The sequence below is a fragment of the Rousettus aegyptiacus genome, unplaced genomic scaffold (genome assembly GCF_014176215.1).
Source record: "Rousettus aegyptiacus isolate mRouAeg1 unplaced genomic scaffold, mRouAeg1.p scaffold_m13_p_4, whole genome shotgun sequence".
Taxonomy (NCBI): domain Eukaryota; kingdom Metazoa; phylum Chordata; class Mammalia; order Chiroptera; family Pteropodidae; genus Rousettus; species Rousettus aegyptiacus.
Genome location: NW_023416307.1, coordinates 39,020,371 through 39,035,333, shown reverse-complemented (window position 1 = coordinate 39,035,333; position 14,963 = coordinate 39,020,371).

The window sequence follows — 14,963 nt, the reverse complement described above, 5'->3', positions numbered from 1 at the left end:
AAATATGTTACACAACTCTACAGGATTTAGGAACTGAGAAGGCCCTAAGAGATTATTTAGTCCTATTTCTTTACTTATGAGAAATCCGACATGAACTGCCTCACGTCCACACTGTTAACTACATGCCTCAACTGAAACCTAGATCTTGCTTGGCATTTCCAGGCGAGTGTGTTCTCCACCACAATATGAAGTCTCTACACGGGGAAAGACATTAAAAACTTGCACCAGTAGAAATATTAAAAACCTTGGAAACAGAGTTATTCTGAGACCATGGTATAAAATGATTATAAAATTCATTCAAGTTACACTTCCAGGAAACAACTTGAGATACTACTGCACAAGCAGAAACTCCACAAAATCAGGTACTATAACTATGACAGTATGTGTTGCAAGAAGCTTCAAAATTCTCAAGATCTTATGTCTGATGGTAACAAGGGCATGTCGTTAATATTACTTCTCCAGCTAATTGTTTTTATTGATTTGTTATGGCTAATGAGTGCTGATTGATTTTCTTTTAATCGGTACAGGGACTCTACTCTGCCAGGTTTGTAATTAAATACTGAGAAGCAGGGCTTTGGGTGTTAGGCTATCTAGGTTTCCAGCAGTATGAAAGAGTCTGTCCAAATAACTAAGCTGGATACGATATGATGGTTGCCAGTCCAGAAAGGGCTTAACCTGGGTCTTTCTTTAGCATTTCTCTAATTTACTTCAGTTTTAACTTGACTAAGTGGATACTGGAAATGAAGTAAAAAGAAGCCTATAAAAAAAATGTGGAATTGAGCTGTAACATTTACTTTCTATATCGTGTATTTTCAGTGCAGTCCCCAAATTCCCCTCTCTAACTTGTCATGGCATTTGGGAGAAGATCAGAATTTAATTCCGAGAATTTGTCTCAGGGCCCCAGACGGAAAAAGAGGAAGGGATAAGAATTTAAAGGGAGAAGAACAAGTACTAGGTATGTTGAGGGGGGCAATGGTTTTGTAGGCAAGGAGGCTGATGTTAAGGGAGATGGTCATATGTAATTAAGAAGTGAAGGCAATAGTAGCCAGGTACTCGGTCCTTAATTCTCATCTAGAATTTCAAAGAAATGCTATATCCTTTCCATAGATTCCAGTGGGTGTTAGTTAAGAAAGGAACTTTGGTACTAATTACATGTTAACTTTTTGCAGCAGAGAATGAAAAACTACTGAGTTGGGTCCATAGAACGTTTGCCTGGCAACTCTCTCCATCAAAGCTCCAGATGAAACTCAGCTACCTCCTGCACACTGCGCATGTGCGGCTATTGTTCCATTTCTCGCAACACTTTTAGTGGTCTCCGCCTTAGGAGAGACTTCTCTACTCAAAGGAGAAAGAGCTGTTAAGGGAAGCTTCCTGGCAGAAGAGAACTTTTTGATACACATAGTTTTCTTTTTGGAATCAGGGAGGAGAGGACAGAGAACCCAGCGGGGAGAGGAAAATAAGTAAGGAATGGTGAGATTAAAGGGTGAGAACTTTCCCCTTGGTTCTGAGCTCCACCCCCAGGACCAGATAGGCTGTGCTCCAGGGGCAGTTCCAATGAGGAAAAGCCTGGTTGCCTTCCCCAGCTTCTTGGTCTGCCTCAAGACCTTCGCCCCAGCTGTCTCCTCAGTCCAGGTGGACCCAGCTCTTTGATCTAGGCACTGTCCTTGTCCTCTGACTGCTACTAGAAAGGCACAGCCAGGAGCAACTTGACCACTGCCTGTCTGCTGCCAAGAAACAACTACTCGGGGGGGGAAAAAAAAAAAAAAAAAAAAAGCTCACTTCTTCATAGGCTCCTTAGGAAATTGTCAAAGACAGAAATTTTGAAATTGAATTTTAATGACTGTCGAAAAAGAGGGGTGAGATACAGCAGCTGCTCCACTCATGGGACAGGACAGCCTTTTGGCCACTCACCCACCGGTCCAATAAGAAGAAAAGGAGGGCCAAAAAGGTGAAGATTTTAACTTGACCATGAGGGCCCCGACTCTGGGCATTTGAGAGTCGTCCACACCCACAAATACAAAAGAAAAGGCAAAAACAAACAAACCACAAACCACTTTAAACTTCAGGGTCTTAGTTCCAGGTTTCTCAAATGAATTGTGGCCCCACGAACACACATTTTTGTGAGGGCTAGGGGCTGTAGGGTGGGCGGGAAGGCTATGGAAGCCCCGTCTCCTCCTGGCGTCTCCCTCACCAGGGACGCCGCTGCCGCAGTCTGGGCAATGAGGCCGCGAAGGACCTCGGGAGAATGGGATAGTTTCGTAGGAGGAGAAACCTGTTTCTCCCCTGCGTCCCCACGGCTTGTGTGGTGGAGTGACTGTAGTTGGGATAACGTTCCTTTTTCTTCTGCCTACCTGGGCCATGTCTAAATGAGAAGCCACAGGATATTGCTATTTCCTAAACTCAAGTGCCTGAGAGTGAAACTTCACTAAGTTATTGCCAGCGACAAATTCGGGCTGACAAACTGCCGATAATCGCTCTTTCAATATGCTGGATGCCTTTCAGGCAATTAAGAAGCAGATGCAGGAAGGGGTGGGCAGGGTGCAGGCCGCAGCCCAATCCGCAGTCTTCCGGTTGTGCCCCACCCCTCCGCCCCCGCCCCAAGCCGCACTCTGCCCGCCCCCGACAAGGGAATGCACTCAGTGGGGGGTCTGCGGGGCGCCTACCAGCCCGTACAGCTCTTGCTCTCTTTCTTCCTGTCACTCACACAGACTGTACCTAGGAACCTCTCTGTTCTCTCTTCTCCAATTAACCCTTCTGTGCGCACTTGTCTATAGGCTCAAGCGCCCCTGATTTACAGTCATGTTACCCGTGTTTTCTTATTTTGAAATTCTGAGCTCACGAGACTTTAGCATGTGTTGGGCGTCTAGTTACTTCTGCATACCTATCTGTATCCTGCAACACAGAAAATTATTAGGAGTCAATGCTTAAGATAAATAATAATATTTTTACCTGTGGATGCATTGGAAGAATGTGTGCATATTAAATCATTTCAGAACTTGATAAATCTGAAAAATATCTTTCAAAGTGTTTGCAGGGTAGCACCTCTATAAACTACCCCCCACCCCCATCCCCGCCCACTACATGTACACACACACACACACACACACACACACACACACGCTCACAAGCGTGCCCTGAGATTTGTTTTTTACATTTTGGGCTCACTCTATTTTAAATTTGGGAGAAACTTTAAACATATACATTGATCTAAACATGAATTGTCTATGTTAGGATATGGTTTCTTGCATGGTTTACGAATCCACTTACCCAATCATAAGGTTTCATATTAAATTATCAGACACAGCCCTCCTAGGAGGTTGATTCAGCTACAAACATTTGGGTTCACAATTGAACTCACTCTTCCACTTTCTTCAACTTGAATTTTGATTTCTGCATCTAAATACAACACAGCACTTGAATTAAAGGTCTTCTTGTTAAACTAGAGGCTTTTCTCATTTCCCTGAACTCTATAAATGAACTGCATTGTCACATAATCGATAGGAAAAACTCAGCTGTCACAGATCCTAAGCAACCCCTTGCCACAGAAATAACACGATTTGGCATTTCCGAGTTTGAAAAATGTGCCGTTTGGATGTCATGAGACTAGAACTACCCAGCCAGCTTACATGTCTGTGATCTCTATGAACCACTGAGGAATGACTGGCTGAGATCTACAGAGATATTACAAGGAGGCTTCTCTCCTGGTTAAAGATCAGGTGCTCCCCTGTTTCTTCCATAACAGTGTTGGGATCTGAGATTCAAATCTATTTCTAAACTCATCTAAGTTTGTTTAATCTCATTGAGTTTATAACAGAATTTCAAATTAGGTATTTTCCTTCCCAAACCAACAAGCAATTCAGATTTGGACTTTGGAGTTGAAATCTGAAACTAAATGTCCTAACAACTTCAAAATCGTCCTTCGAAGTCCTAGGTCACTCCCATCAACGTAGTCAGGATTTCTGCAGTACATAAATCCTTAGCTCGAAATTAAGTGAATGGCAATTTGATAAGTAACATGAACCCATAAATCGCCAACACGTAGCTTCTCTGTCTCCATGCCACTGTCTCTTGGTGCATTCTCAGCCTTCTCTCCACTGCCACTTACAAATGCTGCCATATCATACCAGAGCACGGAGGAGATGTAATCATTCCTTATCTGTATTCCCTCCCCTTTTATCTGTGATGTACTACTCTGTACTTTAATTCAATGACTTGTTTCACCAAGAGCATTTTTTAAAAAAGTGGCACTGGGCAGTCCTACCATGAAATCCACCCCACTTAGTAGATTAAATTGTGTGATAAACATGTTAATACATCTCCAAAGAACTTTGCTAAAAAGTCTCCTGGCCCTGGCATGCTGTGAATTTAAACGCCAAAGGTAAAAGATAATCTGATTCACGAAATTTGCTGTCAGGAAGTTGATGTATTAAATATTACAGTTACCCTTAGTTTACCTGGACTCATCTATACCAAAAAAAAAAGTGATGGAGGGGATGAGACAGTAGCAAGCTCGGTGAAACAAATTCAGTTTATAACTTCAAAGCATGGATGATGCATAAAACTTGTCTTTCCTAACACTAAAGCTGTTGGAGCCTGCATCTCCCACATCTACCATCCCTAAAATCATTGGGATGAACTAAGAAACACCACTCTAATTAGTTCATTTGTCATCAGAAAACCACTGCATCAAGTCAGGTATTTTGCTCCTATTCAGCTCTAGAAGAAAATGAGACAACGTTGGCTATTATGAAAAGCTCAGCATTCAGTGCCAACATTTCAAATTGGCCTCATTTTACAAGATCTCAAAAGCCCCCAACTATTCAGACTATGTCTTGGCAACCTTACTCTAGCCCCAAACAAGACTGTTAACACAGAGATTATCCATTATCATAGTTCATAGGCTTTTCTACAGCTGCAAGTTGACATTTAGTACCTGTGTCATGCAGAAGGGGTGAAAACCCATGCAGGAACCAAGTCACTTATTTCTGAAGAAACCATCATGGGTAGATGGGGGTAGTGAGCAGTGGAGGGGAAGAGGAAGGGAAGAACTAGGCATACAATAAGCAGGCTGAAAGTGACTTAGCTCTGATCTCCATTAAGGGCAGGTAACTGATGAAAAGAGTTATCTTCTTGGATACTTACTTAATCAGTGTGAATTTACCTTACTTACTATTATGGGAAACAACAAATCTCATCCCAGCCCTATACACTGAAGAGACTTATTTATTTATTTATTTAGAAAGTTATAGAAATATGGTGCATTAAACTATCTTATCCTTGATTCCCAGGACATAAACCACATAATATCAATACTATAAATTTGAGGATTTACCTGAAATACAATATGCTGGATACAGGCGACATACTTGACAACTCCACCATACACAGCTCTAAAATTCCAAGTTGTTCATTTCTCTCCACACTTGCATACACACCTCCTCACACCTCTTCCCCACAACTAGAAATATTCCTTTCCCTTATTCTCTGCAATCTAAACTCAAGAGCGCACAAACCGTGAGCTGGAGGAGCTGTTTGTTTGCACTACTATTTATGAGACTTCTTTTTTTTTTTTCTCCCTAAACATCCACCCCAAGGGACTGAGCAATGCACTATGCTGCTACTCAACTAGATCTGAGAGAAAAGGCAGGGGTTGCAAGAGCATCATCACCACTGCAACGGTCTGGTGGTCGGGCCGCCAGCACCTGCTTTCTCACCCGGTTCCCCCCCACCTTGCTCTCAGCATAATTTTATAAACATATCTGGGTCTCCATTTATCTGTTAAAATAGCCCAGGGTGTTTGCCAGGAGTATTGTGCCACCACTGCTGGCACATTTGTCTCTTCTGTCTAATGTCTGTCATTACACAAAGCATTTTAAAAAGCTAATTTCCAACCCTGAAAATATACTCTTACTAGAGAAGTCATTACATTAGCATAACAAGCACAAAGTTTCAATGTGGTAATTTGGTTATAGATCTGAAATCCTCCCTGTTCCATCAGGTCGATGTCGAGGTATGAGGTTGCCCCACTTCAACTAGAATCTGGGTCACTCAGTGGAGCCTCTGCTTGAAAGAAGTGAAGTATAAGTTTCAAGTTTCACCTGCCCAAGTTTAGACATTTCTTAAAGAACCAATATGCCTCCATCTTTTTTCTTCCTCTTTCTATACTCTTTTTTCCTTGACCACCAAGAAAATATGTCTTAAATGATATTCTTCCACAGGGATTTCATTGGACATGGGCAAACATCAGGACTTCCCTCATAGGCAATACACTTTTGGGTCCTTTTGCTAGAGGCAGGGCTTGGGAAATCTGATCTCAATTTGCCCTCCCAGTTGTGGAGCTGAAGATTAGCTTCCACTCTGAGAGGCCCGGATGGTGGCGGTGGTAAGGGTCAGTAAGGTTGAGATGTATTCAGATGTTAATCTACACCTGAAAAGATTGAATGCAGTCACCCAAATTGGGGGTGGGGGGAGGAGTGTGACTGGAGTTTCTCATGAATACTGGTCCCGAGTGCTTCCTTGGGAAAGATGAAAGTTGAAATGGATGGGGAAAGTAGTCTAAGGATTATGGGAACAGGAAGAAGGAAGGGAACAGGGATAACCTTGATAAGTTAACGAAAATAGTTGTAAATCTATTTTCAACTTTTCCTTTTCAGTGTAGTTCATAGAGATGGTAATTTCCTCTTTACTAAATATTTGGAGATTATGATCTAATCCAAAAATACTGATGTGGAAGTAAGGATGAGGAATGAGTCTAATTTTTCTTGGGATGGAATTTCCTTGTTTTGCAGTCTTTCTACCTAACAACTGCTACCTACCTTGTTTAGTAGAATCCCAAAGTATCTCCTGAGTAACTAAGAAAGAAAAACCTTTTACATTCCAACACTGCCTTTAACCTCAAACATAGTAAAGCGTTCATTCAGACCCCAAGACCACACTGAGGCATTAATTAGGCTGATGAAATCCATCGAAATGTATGAATTCAGCATAATCAAGTTTCTACCGCAGACTATCGTTAAGGAATACGTGAGCAGCTGGGAGAATAGAAAGTACTGTTAGAGTTAACTCATGCATGTAATTGAGTATATTTAACATAACCATTTTAATGATCAGTGATTAAAAGTGCATCTTACTTAAATGGTATATCCTCTGCAGTTTGTTCATAGCAACTCGATAATATTCTCAAAAGGAAAAAGTAGGTATACAAATTTCTAAACAAGATCTTTTTTAAATTTTGGAGGGAAAGGAGGAAAGTGAATTGGAAAGAAAAAAAAAGTACCTTTTGCATGCAAACAGTTACTCCAGTGTGATATAAATTAATCACTGTTTTAGGTACTTTCTGTGCTCACTGAGTTCAAAGTATTAGGAGTATATAACAAGTGATTTTTTTCATCCTTCATAAAGAATGTATTTCATTAAAGATGCCTTCTCTGTCTGACAAGATTATTTTTAAGAGAAAAAGCAAGGTCTGCTCAAATCCTGCTGATTTTAAGAACTTCAGTTAGGCACCTGGGAAATTCACCTTTCCAATTCTTCCAAACTGTTGGGTTAGCTTTTCTTAATGGGACTCACCTCTGTGAAGATAGCACTGGGAAGAAGAGCGAGAACATCACAAGGAGAGAGATGCACCCGGATATGGAAGTCTAGGGCCACAACCAGTAGATGCCCTCAGAAGGATATTAGCTGTTCAAATGAGCTTGGGGCCTGAATCAAAGCCCAGGCATTTAGAGGCAGACTCTATCCACTCAGACCTGGCCAGACAGATGAAGTCATTGTGGAGCCATGCACAAGCCAGCCCAACTCTTTTTGTTATAGTTTCTCAGCTGCTGTGTTCAAAACACACAAATCACCCAGGAAAGAATTGAAAGAGAGAAGTGGATCTAGACCTACAGCTAGAAGTGTGTAAATCCCACAATATCTGCACATCTGTGCAAGCACTATACAAGTGAGGGTGTAAGAGAAGGGAAGCAGTTGGCTCGCTCACAAAAGTTGCCTCACGGGGCTCTTTTTATCTCCCTTCACCCCTGCCTCCAGTTCTACAGAGAGATCAATCTATCCTCCAGCTCAAAAGAAAGTCCGAAAAGTGCCACGCTCTGAGTATCTGGGAATTGTACCGCAACTTTTACAAACGTAAGAGGGAGAAAGGAAAGTACGAACACATAAAAGTTTGTTGGGGCTGACTGACTACCTGCCTGCTGCAAACAAAACAAAAACATTTTAAGGAAAAATTTATTTGAAGCCTTCCTTTCAGCCAGAATCATGTCTTCTTTGGCTTAGAGGGGACAGCTCTTGGGAAATCAGTTCTCTCAAGGAGCTCTCCCGCACCCAATGTATAGTCTATAAATATAGTGGAAAAGTCATGCCAGGGGTAGTCAGTACAAGAGAATCTAGAGTCTTGAAAGCATCTTTTTCTTCTGGCTATGGTGGCACTTAAATGATAATGCAGGCAATGGAGCTAGGAGATTTATATCTTTTGGAAAGTAGGGCGAGCCAGATGGTAATAGCGTCATTAACACACAAACTTGGGATGTGCAAGTGAAGCTTGAAATTGGGAAAGAGATCGGGAGAACAAAGGGGGCTGCTGTTGAAAGGCTGCCCCTCTTCTGCCGGCCAAAGCTAAGAGCCTCTTGGTACTGGAGTTTGCTCCTGCCCAGAGCTGGATAATAAACGACAGCTTCCCCCCACCCTCCCCTGTTGTGACTTAGAAAGCACCGAGAAAACTTTTGCAATAGGCAAATGTGGCACTTATTTATGTGTAACCCTTTGTAGTCTGAAGTGGCAGGAATAGGCCTTTAATTCAACTGCCCTCCCCCCCCCCCAGTGTGATAAGCTCTTACAATTGTTGACATTTATTTTATAAAATCAAAGTGCCGCTTGTTGCACGTTTCAGACAAAAGTTCATTTTCCTCCTCTTGTGTAAACACTCTAAGTAAATATTAATGGTTGAACAGCACCTCCTTTTTCATTTTAGTGATGCAGGTTGGTGAGAAGGTGTTGATGGGGGTTAAACTCCAGAGTTTTACTTTGGAAAGCCCTAATGTTTAAGTTAAACTCCCACTTGACTGAACGAATAAAATTATAAAAGAACATAGAAGGCATTAAAACAAGATTAGCGATGGCAATAATAATAACGCATGCTTATAACAAACACCCACATAAACATCTATAAACAGTCAGGGCAGTCTGGAACTAAAGAAAACGAAATTAATAACTGCTCTTTTTATTAATGCGTTTTGTATGTATGCATATATATGGCTTCTGGGGTAGACGGCAAAGGTAACGGTCATTAAGTATTGAATGGCTTGAATGATGCCTGTTAGCGACTAAAAGTTGACGTTGTCTAAACTAAAATCGAACGTTTTTCTTTTTCCTTTTTCATTAAAAAAAAAAATAGTGGAGCTCTTTAAAAGCCTGGAGGACTTACCCTCAAGGCATTATTCGGAGAAAAAACTGAGACTGGCCGTTCGTCACAGGCAATTGTAAAGGGTTTCAAAGGGCCGATCAAACGATCGCCAGAGTAATCTACATTCAAGTCCGGATGGTGGTGTTACGGCACACACCTGCGGGGTGTTTGCTGTCCGTGCCCCTCGCCGAGCTACAAATCATCATTAAAGCGAGCTGCTTAAGCTTCTAGACAAGAGTTGCTTGGGACAGTTCACTTTGATATACCTACAGCTCGCAGTTGACAAGCAAGCTATTTTGGAACTCAAACCAGAGCCCACACCCTAACGGACACGGGGGAGTTAGGAGCTGGTGTGGTGGGGGTCGGGAGGCGCTGAGCGATTGTGAAAGTCTGTTCTTTTCTGATTTTCCGAACAGAACCGCCACCAAAAAAATGTACAGGAAACCAAGTTAGAAGCAGCTGAAACCCACCTCGAGTTTTCTACGGAGGACTCTTCCAAAACTTCAGTCTTTGCCACAACTTTTAACCGACTCAGACTACAGACAATCTCACAGCCTCAGTTTCTCGCCTTCCCTCTCTTACCTACACACACTCGCGCCAGCACTCTCCCTCGAGTGCGGGATTACGTTTTTCTCGAACAGGACTGGGATCTAGCTTAAAACTTTCACTTTTGGTTCTTTCGTTTGGGATTACACATACCCCTCCCTTTCTATGACGACCCTGCCCTCACCGCCCTCACCGCCCTCACCTTGAGAGCAAAAAAACAAACAAACAAACAAAATCTGGGTAAAAAGAAAGGCACGTGAGGTCGGACGGCTGGAGGCGGGGAATAGGGAGGAATGTCTGTTTCTGCTGTCTGCCTGCGTGTCGGCAAGCCCTCAGCAATCCGTGTGTGCCCGATTTGGGGGCGGGGGAGAAATAACCGGCTGCTGGTGATGCCAAGATCAACACTCGGAGAGAACATATCAATAGACCAATTTTCTGCTCCCACCGCGAGCTTTTTCATTTCAATCCAGAGCGGAGACGTCTGCGCTGCGCAAGACGCACCAGCACAGTGGCGCCCGGAAAAAGAGGGCGCTAGATGCGGGAGGCGCACATATGGAAATTAACTCATTAGGAAGGGGTGTGGTTATCGCGAAGCCCCCTCCTCCATTCCTTCCTTTCTCTCTTGCAGCTACCGTCCCAGCTTGCTAAATATAAGATTACAAACAAATAAAGCAGAGACTGACTACGCAGCCCCAGATCAAACACGCTCCAGATAATTCCCTTCACTCGGTAATGCGGCCAGACCTGCGGCTCAGCACTGGCCCCTGACGCCCGCGGGGTGGCTTCAGCTCCCCCTCCACGCCGGCCCCGGATTTCGCAGCTCTGAAAGCCAGGGCCCATAGCGGCATTTCGAAGGCACAGCACGTGGCCCTGACGCCCCGTTTGGTATACGTTTTAAAACATCAGAAAAACGCTTCCACCAAGATGGTAATCCTCTGAGGGCTTCTGCTGACCTCAGAGGTCCTTTTCTAGAGGCTACCTCGAAAGGAGGGTGGTGGTGTTCTCTTTGGGAGAAAAAAAAACCCCGAACTAGAAAGTAGTGTCCCAGAGTGCCTGGCCAGGGGGCTTTTCCTGTGGCGCGGCGCCCCGAGTGCGGGGGGTGGGGGGCGTTGAGAAGACAGGCTGCGGCCGGGCGTGAGCGCCGGGGTCGAGCTGAGCGTTTAAAGACCCAGGTTGAGATATTACAACCAGAGACCAGGTGTCTAAGAGTGACGGCCAGGAGGTTGGAAAACCTAGAATGCGTAATTCTGTGTCGAAGTAACATGTTTGAGTTGCGTGTGTGTGAGTGTGTATGTGTGTGTGTGTGGGGGGGGGGGAGTATAAGAAAAAAAACCCGCAAAACCTTTCACATCCCCCTCTCCAGCCGCCCTGCCCCGAGGTCCTCAAAGCCTGTCTCTGTGGAAGGCTCTTGGGGGAGGGGGAGAGTTGCGTGGCGGGGGGAGGGCGTGGAATTGTACCGTTATGGTTTTTCTTCTTGCGTGGCCCGCCTCCCCAGCCCTGCTCCCTGCGCGGTCGCTCCCCCAGCTGCGGGCACCTTGGAGGCAGGCTGCCCAGTCCCCTCGTCTCCCGCTGCCTCCAGGCCAGCGAGTCTCAAAGCGAGCATTGTCCAGCGGGGGCGGAGAGGCCAGCAGACCCTTGGAGAAGAATAACAGTGCGCCCAACTCCTGTTAGGGAAAGTTTCCCAGTACACACTCCTTGTGGTAAAATACACTTTTCACGGGACGAGGAGGGGTTGAAAAATCCACTGCCTTCTCTCAATTCCTCAACTCTTCCCCTTGTCACTTTTTAGGTTCTTAGGAAGAGGGAGAGTGAACCGGAAAGAAATTGGAAAGTGGTAGAAAATATAAGTATGACTCTGGAACCGTCTATGTGACGGTTTTAAAATGCGGGAGGGAAGAAAGAGGGGGATGTCTCCACCCAGGTCTGGGTCGAGGACAGCTGCACGGTCGGCGTGCTGGGGGCGAGTGGTGAGGGGCCCCGAGGGCGCGTGTGCAGGCGACGCACTTCGCACCTCGTGTTTGTCTTAGGAGCGAATGGTGGGGGATAGCGAATTGTTCTACCTCCCGACAGGCAGTAGACGTTGAATAAAATGGAAAGGCAGGCACATAGAAAAATAAAACTTGCTGTAGACTGGGAGTCTCTCTCCTTGACCCGAATTCCAAATGGTGGGGATTCATTTGCAAAGGACTCCAAAGTATTAGGACACCAGAGACAGCGGTCCTCCAGCGACGGCAAAAGCCGCAATAGACCACCGTTAGAATGGAGGCTTTGGGGACAAATGTGATTAATCTTTCATTCAAGCAGTGGGAACTCATTCCTTCCAAGCGTTGTTGTCTGCATTTGAGGGGTCTCTAGGTTTTATTTGCTTTTCCAGGCATTTGCAAAATAATGGTTTGTGTCTCTTTGCGAAGGTCTGCCTAAAACAAGTATATTCCAAGGTACTGCCGGTTTGACTCCGTCTTAAAAATCAAATCAAAACAAAATAAGACTTTTAAAAAGCTCCAGGCCGAGGCTCTCGGTGTTCAACAACCAAAGTGACCGAAAAGGCGCATTAGTGGTCGTGGCTCTTTGGGAGTTGCGCTAATTTGGTGTGTGGACTCAATGCCTTAATGCTAAATCGGCAATATAAAGAGCTGAAGAGCAAGCCCGATAAACGCTCTAATTGCTATTGGAAGATTTAGGTGGTGGCTGGGATCTGAGGACCACCCCCCCCAAACACACCACCAAAAACCTCCAATGGAGTGTTTTGGGCTGTGTGTATGAGGGTGGTAGAGTTTCTACGGCGAATAGTGCCCACATCTGCTGGAACTTCCATATCTAAGCTGTTCATTTACGGGAGCCAACTTATGAAATCTCCACAATTAGATCTTCATTGTTCTTCCCCCACAACACTGTCTAGAAAGAAAAGGTCTTCTCGGTCGGGGCCAATCCAACGAAGCGTTTGACGTTATTAAATAATAAAGCGATTGTGATTTACATTGTTGTTCAGAAAAAAAGGCCAATTATCCACTGTTATGTTGCCATGAAGATCATATTAACTCGAATTAGTAATCAAACAATATGCGAGCGTTTAAAAAAGTACAGCCGAACTGGGTGACAGCTACCGCGACGTCTTCACTTTCACCAACGAACCCACCCGCGCCGGCAGCCGGAGCAAGCGAGGCAGTCGCCGCAGACCCGAAAGGAAGAAGAGAGCAGCAAAGTGGTGATTAACGGTCTCCAGTGTTAATTATTCTCAATTAATCCCAAACAATGCAAACCTTCTCTGGTCCCCAGGAAATCCCCCGGTTTGGGATGCTCTGAGAATTCCGCCTTTCTGGGAGGGGTTTATAAGAAATCCGGAATTGGCTAACTCACTGCCAGTGTACCTGTGAGTGAAAGGGCAGGGGCACAGGTGTGTGTACGGAGGTCGCGTGCGGTGTGTGCGCTCCCTTTCCCGGAGCCTGGCGTGCACCACAAAGCGGGGGCCTGGGGAGGGCAAGTCCCGCAGCACCCTTAGACCCCTAGCGAATCCTTCCGTTTTCTCTCCTCAAATCACTCTCTCTCGCCCTCTGTTATTAGGTTTATAACTCTTTGCCCACTTAAATTTGTGCAGCCAACCAAGGAAATCTAAATAGGTTTGAGTCGCCCCTTGGGTACAAAATGGAAGCTTTAATAAGAAAGATTAATTGTGGGTGTGTACCTGCCGGAAGACGCGGCAGCTATCAAGTAGAGGCTGGCAGTGGATCCGGGGGAGGGGGATCCCTCTCGTCCTAGGCCCAGACGTTAGTAGGCGCCGTCGGCATACTTAAGACAGGCCACTCGGCAACTCGTAGTCACGAGCAAAGATCCATCTCTTCCTGTGTTATTTGCGGTTTTAAAGAACTTGGCCCTTATGCGCCCGGAACACCAAATCCCTTTGCCCTGCGCCCCGCCCCACCAGACCCCCGACTCCTGGCCTCCACGCCAGAGGCGGGAGTGGGGATAAGGCTGTGGCCGATGCCCTGAGAGGTCTACCTATTCCTGTCCCGGCCCACTGAGCAGTATTTAGGCGAATGATAAAAAACGGTTTTGCTCCGAGGGCTAGAAAGTTGATATTGTTGCCGCGATGAAGCATGTATACGGTTACGAGGTTTTTAATAAGGAAACGGAGCGATTTTCCTCGGCGCGATGCTCCAGCAAGTGCCGGCACAGAGGGATATAAGCCAGTGGCAGGTCCATGGGGATTCCGCCCTGGAACGGCCCTTGCCCGCACGGCCCTTTCCTCACTCCTCCCTCTTGCTAAATGTTCAGATCCCAAACTAACAAGTGGCGAAGTGGGAGGGAGTGGAGAGGACCAGGAACCGGTGGAGGGGCGGAGGAGGGGGCAGGAAAAAGGAATTAACAAGAATAGTTACTCTAGTAGCGTTCCCTCCTTGAATAATTCCATTTAAAATTGAGGCGCCAAGGCCAGAGTTTAAACAAATGTAACATGAAATTTTCGGAAGGTCCGGCCGGTGCAGCGGTGCAGCAGCCCAAGTGTGGTCGCAGCTTGGTCGAGTTTTCAGTTTGCTGCCCTGCCTAACCCCCCTTCTCTATCTCCCAGTAAAACCAATTCAAAAGGGGACAGACTCCACTCTACAAGATTATTGTCCATTCATTTACAGGATTAACCCTCTCACACAGCATAATAAAATACTAGAGGTCCTTTTAAGTTTAAATAAATTCACGAAATTTGTGTCTTCTCTCTTTTCCTGTTTAGTCTCTCTTGGGACATGAGAAAATAGTGCTTTGAAACCTAAATAAATCTTAGAAAAACTTTTAACTCAGAGTTTTCAGATCATCTGTGGGCTGTTGTGGGCATTGGTATTGGGAGTAAAGAGACCAGCTTAACTTTAAACAGCCGTGGCTATACATTTTGATTTGGAACTCATGATTAAAAATCTAGTTGTTCCTTCCAGGGCTCAGCAGATTTCAATGTTGGTCATAGTAGCCACAAAATGTTCATTAAAGGAACCTAACCAAGGCTACTGTATGGCCACTTTGTGAACTCAGAACT